The sequence below is a fragment of the Rhinatrema bivittatum genome, chromosome 1 (genome assembly GCF_901001135.1).
Source record: "Rhinatrema bivittatum chromosome 1, aRhiBiv1.1, whole genome shotgun sequence".
Lineage (NCBI taxonomy): Eukaryota > Metazoa > Chordata > Amphibia > Gymnophiona > Rhinatrematidae > Rhinatrema > Rhinatrema bivittatum.
Window position 1 is genome coordinate 557,744,163 of NC_042615.1, and position 11,654 is coordinate 557,755,816.

The following is an 11,654-nucleotide window of genomic DNA, read 5'->3' on the forward strand; positions in this document are numbered from 1 at the left end:
GATGGATACGCGCGGCTCCGCGCGTATCTACTAAAATCCAGCGTACTTTTGCTTGTGCCTGATGCGCCAGCAAAAGTAGGCCTCTTAGGCCTACTTTTGCTGGCGTAAATCCCCGCGCGTCAGCGGGCCTCCTGAGCGCCGGGACGCGACCTGGGGGCGGGTCCGGAGGGCGCGGCCACGCCCCCGGGCCGCCCCAGGCCGTAACCACGCCTCCGGGTCCGCCCCCGAAACGCTCCCGGCACGCCCCCTAAATGCCGCGCGGTTCGGGCCCGCCCCCCGACACGCCCCCCTCGGAGAACCCCAGGACTTACGCGAGTCCCTGGGTCTGCGCGCGCCGGTGAGCCTATGTAAAATAGGCTCACCGGCGCGCAGGGCCCTGCTCGCCTAAATCCGCCCGGATTTGGGCGGATTTAGGCGAGCAGGGCTCTTAAAATCCGCCCCTATAATTTTAACTCCAGAATATTTACTATGGGAGTGACCCTGGCTATGGGATGCCTCATACTCTTGAAACCTCCTCCTGCCCTCCTCCCCCCTCCCTGCCCTCCCTGTCCTCCCCACCCCTGCCCAGGAACGCATATTTTTAATTTGGCTAAAAGAATGTGCTTTTACTGATAATCCACTAATATGGATTCAGTAAATCTACTGTGTAATGCTTTATCATACATGTATAGATACCAACTAAACCTTAGACCTATTTCTATTTACCAAGGCAGATGAGGGTAGCTGTCTAAATAAATCTAAATGAATTTATTAATAAATATGACAGTTTGGCCTGTCTCTAGAGCAGTGAGACTGACATATAGGTCAGATGGGAACTGTAACTTTCTAGTGCTTTGTCTGACCCTAAATGCACTGCAGCAGAGAGTTTGAATGGAATAGGAGATCAAATAATGGGTATGTATTGTAGAGTATATTTCCTACACACCAAATCTACCACTCCCACCCTAACGTGCTGCTCCAGTACAATTTTAGATTAAAATAAGGCTTCAGGGTATCTTCATATTCTTCCCTGCTCTAGAAGAGATCACTAGCATTTGAAGGCCAAGATTCTTTCATTTTGTCAGCATCACTGAGCTGGTAGGAGGAGTAGGAATGTTTGTTTAGTGATTCCATCAAAATGACAACGACAAAAGTGATTACTCTGAACTGCAATACCTCTGCAAGCCTTCAAGTTCTTGTTCTGAAATTACCACATTACTAGTCAGGCATCAGTGGGGACTATATACTGTATATGTTAACATCCAGCATCGGCACAGTGTCTCAGATGTTAGAACTGTAAACCTTGGCACATTTAAAGTAACTTTTACTTTTGCTTCTGGGATCTCCTGTTATGAACACTGCCCATGGAGCTAATCCCCGCGAGCAGGCACTCACCTTCCCCCCATGCTGCCGTGCCCGACGCGGCTGGACGCCGCCGAAATCGGGCCTTCCTGTGTGGCTGGAGCCGCGGACTCAGTTTGCTTCGCGGCCCAGAGGCCGCCCATCCTGTTTTGTCTTCACTGCGGCTGGAGCCACGGACTTCCTGCCATCTCCGTGGCACAGAGCCGCCGCCGACTTCGCCATTCTCTTCGCGGCTGGAAGCCGCAAGCCCCGGGCTGGATTGGCAGCTGGAGCTGTCCCTGGGCCTCCTGCAGTGGCTGGAGCCACTGCCGTCATCGGGGCCTGTCTCCAGGCCAAGCCCTGCTCCTGCGTTGTTGACGTCGGTGCAGGACCGCTGTCCACGGTCCTGCACTGCTTCCTGCTTCCTCTAGGTATGGGGCCGTGCCTCTCTTCTGAATTTAAAGGGCCCATGGCCGGATATGCCACCTAGTGATCATTTCCTGTGCTAGCCCTATAAAAGGGCTGTTGCTGCTTTTCCTCATTGCCTTGCATTGGAGTTACTTCAGTCCTGGAGGCTCCTGCCTGCCAGAGCTCCGTCAGGTCATCTGTCTTCTTCGTGGAATTCCTCGTCTCGTCTTGTCGTCTCGTCGTGCCATGTCTTCATTGCCTGAGGACCCCGTCCAGGTGTCCTGGTGTTTCATCTCCTAATGTCTCACTTCCTGGTGTTCTAGCCCTCCTTGGTGTTCGTTCTTGCTCCGGAGCCTTCTGTTCTGCCGGTCGTGGATCTCCGGGTGATGGGTCGCCATCATGGGAGATGCTGGCAGTGGGCTGATGTCCTGTGCTCCAGAGCCGTCTTGTCCTGCCAGCCTTTGTGGTGCTTCAGATGACATCGGCTTCGTCGTCGGAGTCCCACCTCGACTGGATCCTCTCCTGCGCTTGTCCCGCTCTCCGCGTGGTCCGTGACCAGCCTCCTCGGGCTGTGTAGGGTGCGCAGTGGGACAGGGTGGTCCATGACCAGCCCATTTGGTCCGTCCGTGAAGGTGGGCTGAGTAGGGCGCCCTGAGAGACAGTGCCAATGTCTACCTGCCCAGCTTCTTGTCTCGTCTGGACGTTGTCAAGTTCCTCATCTCGTCTCTGATGCCGTTGCATCAGCCTTGGTTCATGCCTTCAACACCCTTGATGTCATGTCTTCAACAGCCTTGGTGTCATGTCTTCAATAGCCTTGGTGTTATGTCTTCGTGTCAAGGCCTCTGTCTGCCCTCATCCTCAGGCCGGCCTGCTGCTCCATACCGATCCAAGGGGCAGGTCCGAAAGGGCTTGGAACGGTCGGAGAACTGTTCCCCTACCAACATCATCTTGTTGTTGGCTCTGGGAGCTTGCAGGCCCGGCAGAGGGTAAGACCATGTCTTTACCATCCTGGGACACATCTCCAACCCTCAGTTCAGTCCTGGATCCGTCTGGGGTTGGGCTGAGTCCCAAGGGCACACTAAAACACCCTTAATGTAACAGAATGCAAGGCCTTTTAGGCCATTACACAACACCTCCTCAGATAACTCTTTCTGCTTTTCTTGTAACTTGTTACCTGCAACACCAAAATAACTAAATTATAAGGCACTGCAGAGGGTGTGGAAAACTAAGTTATTTATAATCCACTTCACAAATGCCAACAATTTCATCCTGTGATGCGTTTTTAAGTGAGCAATAAATAACTTGCTATTCACACCCCCTGCAGTATCATAACACTTAATAATAATAAGAGCAAAACCAAATTTGAAAAGTCACTGAATGTTAAATTTAAGTACGTGAACTATTAAATAGAAAACAGAGAAGAACATTAAGAACTAAAATCAAGATTATTTTTACACATGGCCATGAAGGTGACCTTACACCAGTCCCATAGCATATGTAGCTTCAGGAGTTACATCAAAACAGCCATTGGCCAACCATAATTGGTCTAATCATCAGGCTAGTCCTCAGTAGAACCAGATACCCTCTGCCATTAACAGAAAGATCATAAATCTGACCTTTTTGAATTGAATGCAATAGTTGACCACTTCAGCTAATTCAAAGTGATCTAGACAGTCTACCCATTTCCTTTAAGTTGCAGTTGAAACTATCTAAGGCATATTAGGAAAGAAAAACCTGAGCATCTCCAGCATCTTACATGTTATATGAATTTCTCAACAGGGCACTTAAATCAGGAGGGTGTGCATGCCCCCAAACAGTGTCATTCTCTGCTCTCTCACTGATGTGCTTTATTATCATGTCTGCCATCATTGTGTATGCTATATGCGTCTAACTTTTATAGGAAGACAGACATTCATAGTTTACTTTACAATGTCTCAGAAACTTTCCCTCATCTATGACCATTTGACTGACAATACTGAATAGTAAATGGTATGGTTAAAAGCAACTGTAGGGTTTCTAGGCAGAGACTCAAGATATTATAACATTAAATAAAGCAGCAAAAGACCAATTGGCCCATCCAGTCTGCCTAGTTATTCCTGTCCGCACTCCAAGAGTATATCCCAGTTGCTAGCTATAGAGCATTTGTATTTTACAGATGAGCATACAAGATCTCCCACTTCATTCATACCAAAGAAATGCTATTCTGGTTCAAAGCAAAAGTCCATCAAGCCCAGCATCCTGTCTCTGATAGGGATGTACATTCGTTTTAAATAAATGTGCAAAATGTGATGAATTAGGACAATTCTTTTCATTCATTACTGTACTATGTTGTACATCAAAATAGTGCTGTGCACTGGGGTGAACGTGGTGGAGCTAATTAACTCTGGTGTGACCCAAGTGAATGGTGTCAGTTTATGAAGAAAGAAGAGGATGCTATCATTGGAGCTGCAAGGTCTGGGCTCTGGGCCTGGGCCTGACACTAGGCTGAAGCCCAGGCATCGGGACCCAGCCTCTGGGCCAGGCTCTGCTGTCGGGCCTGGGACTGGGTTATGGATGAGGCCGAGGTGTCAGACCTGGGACTGGGCTCCGAATGAGGCTGAAGTATCAGCCTTGCATGGACTGAGGCTGAGGTTGCGGTGACTTACTGAGTCTTTGGCCTACACAAGACCAAGGAATTGCCTGAGCCTAGGCCTTGCAGGCAGATCTCTACTGGACCGGGTAAGTGGGTGCTGGGGAGATCTTGGTCCCAGCATTTTTCCGGGTGGGGGGGATGGGTGGTGGGGATGGGAGGCCTTGGGAGACCCCATTTTGTCATTTTGGTTCATTTTGGAATTTTTTTATGTTTGATTCTTTGTTTTTCACTCTAATGAAACAAATCGAACATTCCATAAAACAAAATTCATAGGAATAAACCTCCTGGAAACAAACTGAAAAATGAAAACACATTTTTTGTCCATGCACACCTCTAGTCTCTGACTGTGGCCAATCCAGGTCATGAGTGTTGCGTGTCCCAGCCGTATCCGCTCCGCAGCCAGCCCTGCTCACCTCGCTCTCGCATCCACAAGCTCCAGGATCTCCTCCTTCGCAGTTGCTGCCAGTTCACAGCGTCCCCGGCTCCTCCGCTTGCAGACTCCCATGCAGACCTCACAGCGGAGCTCCCGTCGGGGTTCCGAGTCGTCATCGTCCTAGGCCATGCCCCTAGGTGCACGCGTGGCCGACCTGCAGCCCTTTAAAGGGCCAATGGCGAAAAAACCCGCAGGGGCACCTCCCGATGATATCACATAGGCCGGATACTTAAGGCAAGGCCCTGCTTCCTGTTCCTCGCCTTGGCAATCGGGTCATACACTCCAGTGTAGTTTGTTTGCCTGTTCCAGTGTCTCCAGTTCCATGTCTCTTGTTCCAGTGTCTCCTGTTCCAGCATCTCCTGTTCCTTCGTCTCTCCTGGTAGTACCCTTCGGACTGATCTCACAGTACTGACCTTTGCTTGCTCTTGACCTTGTCTGACTGCTGCCTGGAATTTGACCTCTGCCTGACCTGACTACACCTGGACTAACTACTGGTACTGAGCCCTGCTTCGGCTCACCATTCTGGACTGATACTCTGGTTTGATCCTCGCTATCCACTCGTACATTCTCTTCTGGCCTCCTGTGATTCCTGAACCTGCTTGCTTGGACATTGACCACATACCCTTGTTTGTGGTGGGCACTCCCCTGCACTTCCTCTCTGGGAGACCCTGCAAGGTCCACCTAAGACCTGGAGGAGACAGCTAGCCTCTGTCTCCTCCAGTGCTCCGCCTCCTGGCAGCAGACGGTCTCTGGGTCAGACCAGAGGGCTGTACCAGGCCAAGGGTACATGGCTAGTAACAGTTTATGGACATTTTCTCCAGGAACTTGTCTAAACTAACTGGTATACTAAATACTTGTCCCCATCCTCTAGCAACACATTTCACAGTTTAATTGTATGCTGAGTGAAAAAATACTCTCCAATTTTTTAAAATGTGCTACTCATTAGCTTAATAGAATGTCCCCTAGTCTTAAAACAATTTGAATGGGTAAATACCAGGTCCATATTTACACATTCCATCTCACTCAAGATTTTATAGACATCTATCATGCCTCCTCTCAGCCGTCTTTTCCCTGAGCTGAAGATGTTTAGCTTTTCCTCATTTTGGAGCAGTCCCATTCTATTTATCATTTTGGTTGCTCTTCTCTGTATTTTTTGTAGTTCTGCAATATCTTTCTTGACCAGAACTGCACACAATACTCAAGTTAAAGCACCACATTTCATTACAGAGGTATTATATTCTTTATTTTATTTTCCATTCCTTTCTTGATAGTATCTATCATTCTATTTGCCTTTTTTGGCCACTGCCACGCATGGGGCCAAGTATTTCTAAGTAGTGTCCACGATGATTCCAAGATCTTTTTTCTGGGTGATGATGTCTTATATAGAACCCATCATTGGTAACCTATAGTTTAGATTATTCTTTCCTATATGCATCACGTTGCACTTGTCTAAATTAAATTGTATCTGCCTTTTACATATCCAGTCCTCCAGTTTTGAAAGGACCTCTTGTATTACACTCGAGGGTGGACCATTCTCCTGGGGCAGGGATGGAATGGCTCCTGAAAGGGAACAGGGGGTAACTGCCCCCAGGGGGAGGAGCACTGGAGGAGACAGAGGCTAGGAAGAGCTTCACCACTGGAAGCCCGAGGTACCCCCGGGAGAAGCCTGTAGGGACCCAGGCTGCTTGGACTTAGGTGGGCCTCGCAGGGTCTCCTGGGAGAATGGAAGTCTGGTATGCCCACAGACACAGGAGTATGGTCGGGTTTGAGCTGGAGCAGGGAAAACCAGAACAGAATTGGAGATGACAAGGCGAGGAACAGAGCCAGAATCTGGAGATGAGGTCAGGCAGATGAAAGGTCAATGTCCAGAGGTCAGTCCGAGAGTGGTCAGGCAAAGCAGGGGTCAGATACCGGAGGGCAGATGAAGTCAGAGGCAGGCAGAGATCTAGAGGCAGGTGGCAGTCAGGTGAGCAGGTCTGGGGCAGGCTGAGGTCTTGAGGCAGGCGGCAGATGGGTGGGCAGGTCAGGAGCAGGCTGTGGTCTTTGAGGCAGGCGGCAGGCAGACGGGCAGGTCAGGAACTAGCTGAGGTCATATGCAGGTGGCAGGCAGGCAGGTGGGTGAGGAGCAAGCCGAGGTCAGTACCAGAAAGTCAGTCCGAGGGTACTACCTGGGTAGACAGACAGACAAACACAGGAACAGGCAGGACTCAGGAACAAGGATGCAGGAACAAGTCAGGAACGGAACTGTAACAGAAGGATCCTGGAACGAGACTAGGAACAAGCAGGAACAAGCGCAGAGACAATCTAGCATACAAGCCGACCCGATTGCCAAGGCAAGGAAATGGAGACAGGAACTTCCTTATATTGCTAGATCAATCAGGGTGCACTGCGGAGCCAAGACCCACCTTCAGTCCTACAAGTGTTCGGGTGGTCCGTGCGCATGCGTAGAGGCGTGGCTAGCATAGCAGAGGACGCCGAACCTTGGCGTGAGGCTTGGTGCAAAGTGGAAGGCCTGGCGACCGCAGCCGCGGGATGCCGGGGCCTAGTAGTGCTAGCAACTACTGCGAGGGAGGTCGTCCCAGGACCTGCTGAGGAACTATGCAGGTGAGCGGTCCCATGCACGGGACGGCCTCGGGCGGGGTGCATAACATCTTGCAATTCTTCACAATCAGCTCATGATCTGATAATTTTAAAGCATTTTATGTCATCTGTAAATTTGATCACCTCCCTCATCACTCCCTTTTCCAGATAATTTATTAATGTATTAAAAAGCCCCGTCCCAGTACAGATCCTTGAGGCAAATCACTATTTATCCTTCTCCACTGAGAGAAATTACCATTCAGTTCTACTGTCTGTTTCCTATCTTTTACCATTTATCAATCCAGAATAAGATACTGGTAGTTCCTCCTATCCCAAGTATTTTTGATTTCCTGGTGAGTTTCTCATGAGGGACTTTGTCAAACACCTTGTAAAAATCCAGGTACATTATATCAACTGATTCACTTTTGTCCACACGTTTGTAACCCATTCAAAAATATGTAACAGATTTGTAAGACAAGCCTTCCATGTTGGCTCTGCCCCCGATTTCGGAGCGGCTTCGGAGGGAACTTTTCTTCACCCTCCCCCCACCTTCCCCTCCCTTCCCCTACCTAACCCACCCCCCCGGCCCTATCTAACCCCCCCCCCTTAACTTTGCGCGCGTCGCCGGCAGTCCCGCTCCGTCCTCTGGTCTCGGGGGCTGGTCTGGAGGCCTTGACCACGCCCCTGGGCCGGCGCCACGCCCCCAGGCCCGCCCCAAAACGCCGGGGCATGCCCCCGAAACGCCGCATCGTTTCGGGGGTACCCCCGGACACGCCCCCTCCCGCCCCTTTTCGAAAGCTCCGGGACTTACGCGCATCCCGGGGCTTTACACGCGCCGGCGGCCTATGCAAAATAGGTGCACCGGCGCGCGTGGCCCTTTTAAAATCCGCCCCTTAGTGTAATAGATAGCTAAGAAATTAAATAGGGGAGCAATGAGAAAGTAAATATCAAGAAACAATAAATGCTGGTTTCCCCCCTTTCCTATGCAAACTATCTTTTAATTATTTAGCAGAATACCTCTTTATTGGCATTTTCCTTGCTTTTCTATTCACTTATTGTATCATACAATTAATTACCTAAGTTCCACTAGTTGGCTATTTGCCTCGTATCTCATCTCACTTATTTCTTACTCTTATTTAGCTTAATCATACCATATGACATTATACCCTGTATCTCTATCCACTGATTGTATTTTTTTTCACCGTTTTCCCCCTCCCCCCTTTTATTTGGTTAAATTATTAAATTGTAATGCACTGATGCTAACCTCCTGTTTATTTTAGCTCTGCTGCAATGTTATGTTAATTGTAAACCGATGTGAGGTTACTAAACAAATGTTTAGTATCTCTATGGGAAGCCCATCTAGTAACTTGAGGTGAGGTTTAGGTATTAGTGTAGGGGTTAGGAGCCACTTTGACATTCAAAGTGAGACATACGAACAGCACAGTGCTCTCTTGTGAAGATTTGATGACCTTTGGAGTGAGGAAACTCAGCCAAAGATGAGATTTGTGCAATGTTCTCTCAACCTAGCTTGATGTTACCCAGGTTGAGAGTCCATCAAGCTAGGTTGAGAGAACATTGCACAGATCTCATCTTTGCATGTGGCATGTGGCGATGCAATAGGCCCTTTCCCCATTTCCATCCCAGTCCGCTCCTTAGTATGGCAGGACACTTTTTTTATTAAGTTCACCCTGGAGCGGACTGGGATGGAACCGGTAAAGGACCTATTGCATCACCGCATGCATCTAATGAAATCCTCCCCACTTAAGCACGTGATTGTGCACTCTTGCGCACATGCACACGCCGATATAAAATCGTATGTGTGTGTGGGTAGTGGACTGGGAGGGAACTTCCTAAACCCCCTAGCTAACCTGTCTCCCTTTTTCCTTATCTGCTCCGACACCTAAAACTCCACTAACTATCCTTCTTTTTTTGTTGCTCAACTTACCTGCTCTCAGTAGCAGCAGTAACTTGTGCAAGCTGGTCGGATCCCAGCCCACGCTTCAGCAGGACAGTGCCTAATGGTGCTGTCCTGGCTCACATATGCCATAGATTATTGAGGACCTTGTTGAGGAAGGGTTACAAGGGGGTTTCCTTACATCAAGAGAAGCCCGGGCATTGAGGGTAAAACAGCCGGTTATTCCGGTGCTATATACCCTCCCTAAGATACATAAAGACATTAGGGCCCCTCCTGGCCGACCAGAGGCTCGGTGTTAGAACCCTTGTCAACATTTTTAGATCATTTTTTGAAACCATTTGTTTTGGAATCAGCATCTTTTTTACAAGACACGTCGCATATGCTACGGATTCTAGATGAATTACCTGAGTTGCCTGAAGATTACTGGCTGGTAACTCTGGACGTCACTGCACTATATACGAACATTCCTCAACAGGAGGCATTTGATCTAATGGAAAGAATCTTTCACGACAGCCCGCGCCCACATGCGGTCCCGACTAACTTCTTACTTGAGTTGTTGAGACTGGTCTTGTTTAAAAAAATTTTCAGATTTGACAAGACACTGTATCTTCAAGTCAAGGGTGTAGCAATGGGGGCCACAGTTGCTCCCGACATTGCGAACCTCTATATGAGTGATTTTGAAACCCAAATATTATATAAATCGCAATGGTATCAATACATGTGGATATATAAAAGATATATTGATGATATTTTTTTTATTTGGGTATCTTCAATAGAGAACTTACAATTGTTTCTAACTTGGCTGAATACAGTGAATAACAACTTAAAATTTACAGCACATTTTGACCGCTATTCAATAGCGTTCCTGGACATCTTGGTTCAACGGAACAACCGTGGTATCAGTACTACCCTCTTTAGGAAAAAGACAGATCGGACAAATTACTTGAAATATTCAAGTGTGCATCCCTTGGGGTTAAAAAATGGCTTGCCCATTTCTCAATTCCTGAGATTGCGACGTATTTGCTCATCAGTTCAAGAATTCCGGGCACAAGCAGCAGAACTAACAAATAGATTTGCTTCGAGAGGGTACCCGAAAACAATTATTAAAAAGGCATACAAAAGGGCGCTGTATGCCAATCGAGATCTTCTCCTACAATACCATCAACGCCCTTTTTCCCAAAAACTTACATGCACCCTCCAGTATTCAAAACAAGTGGGCAGGGTAGTCAACATCATTAAGACACATTGGCATGTTTTGACCCTTCAACCCAGTTTTCAGTTTGAACCACGGTTTGCCTTCTTTAGGGGCCAGAACATTAGAGACATAGTGGTTAAATCGACGTTTGTGTCTACAGCCACATCCCAATTGTCCGGTGGCCACCAAGGGTATGGTCACTGTGATATGTGTGCCCTGACAATGACAGGGAATCAATGGCACATTCCCAATTCTGACAAAATTTTGAGCTTAAATGGATCGACCACCTGTGAGTCCGAACGAGTGATCTATGTCATTCAGTGCCCGTGCAAGTTGCTGTACATTGGCCGCACGAAACGCAAAATAAGAACCCGTCTCATAGAACATAGAAGTTGTATAAGAACTGAGAAAGTAACTGCGCCGATGGTACCGCATTGTATCAGGCATCAGCATGAGTTCATGGACCTAAGATGGCTCATCCTGGAACAGGTGCGTTTAGATCCGCGTGGGGGGGACATTCAATCCCGTTTAAACATGCGGGAACAATACTGGATCTACTATTTAAACACAGTAGACCCAACAGGATTAAATGAGAAAGTAAACTGGTATTCGTTGATCTAGAAGTAAGGCAGTGTATATTTGGATGTGGACACAGACCCAACAAGATATAGCTGCCGACGGATGGACATGTGACCGCCGCGCGGCCACATAAGAAATGCGTTACAAATTTTATTAGCTCTTATGAGCCACCAAGTATAAGGCCGTGGGGATTTAGCCACTCAGGGATGACGAGAAAGACGCCTTTTTGTAGAGCTCGTGGGAGAAGTAACATTCATAATAAACAAATCTAATCGCCGTGAAAGGTGTTCTGTTTTCTTGTGACGTGTCCAAGAGGAGGAGTTTATCCAAGTGTGAACGACCTGAAAGGAGACTTATTCTGATGCAGCGATAACAGCAGCTAAGCAGTGCAAGACGGTGGAAAGGAGCTAGCAGGTTGAAAACTGTGTTGAGTGGTCGAATGTGATGACGCATGTATGGTAAGAGGACTTCCTGATATTATAGAAGGTTCTCTTGTTAACAACAATTCACATGTGAGAGAAACGATCTGGACGTGAAAGAAGACTGGGGTATCCGCCGGCACAACCGATGGTGGTGACGTCATCATCGGACG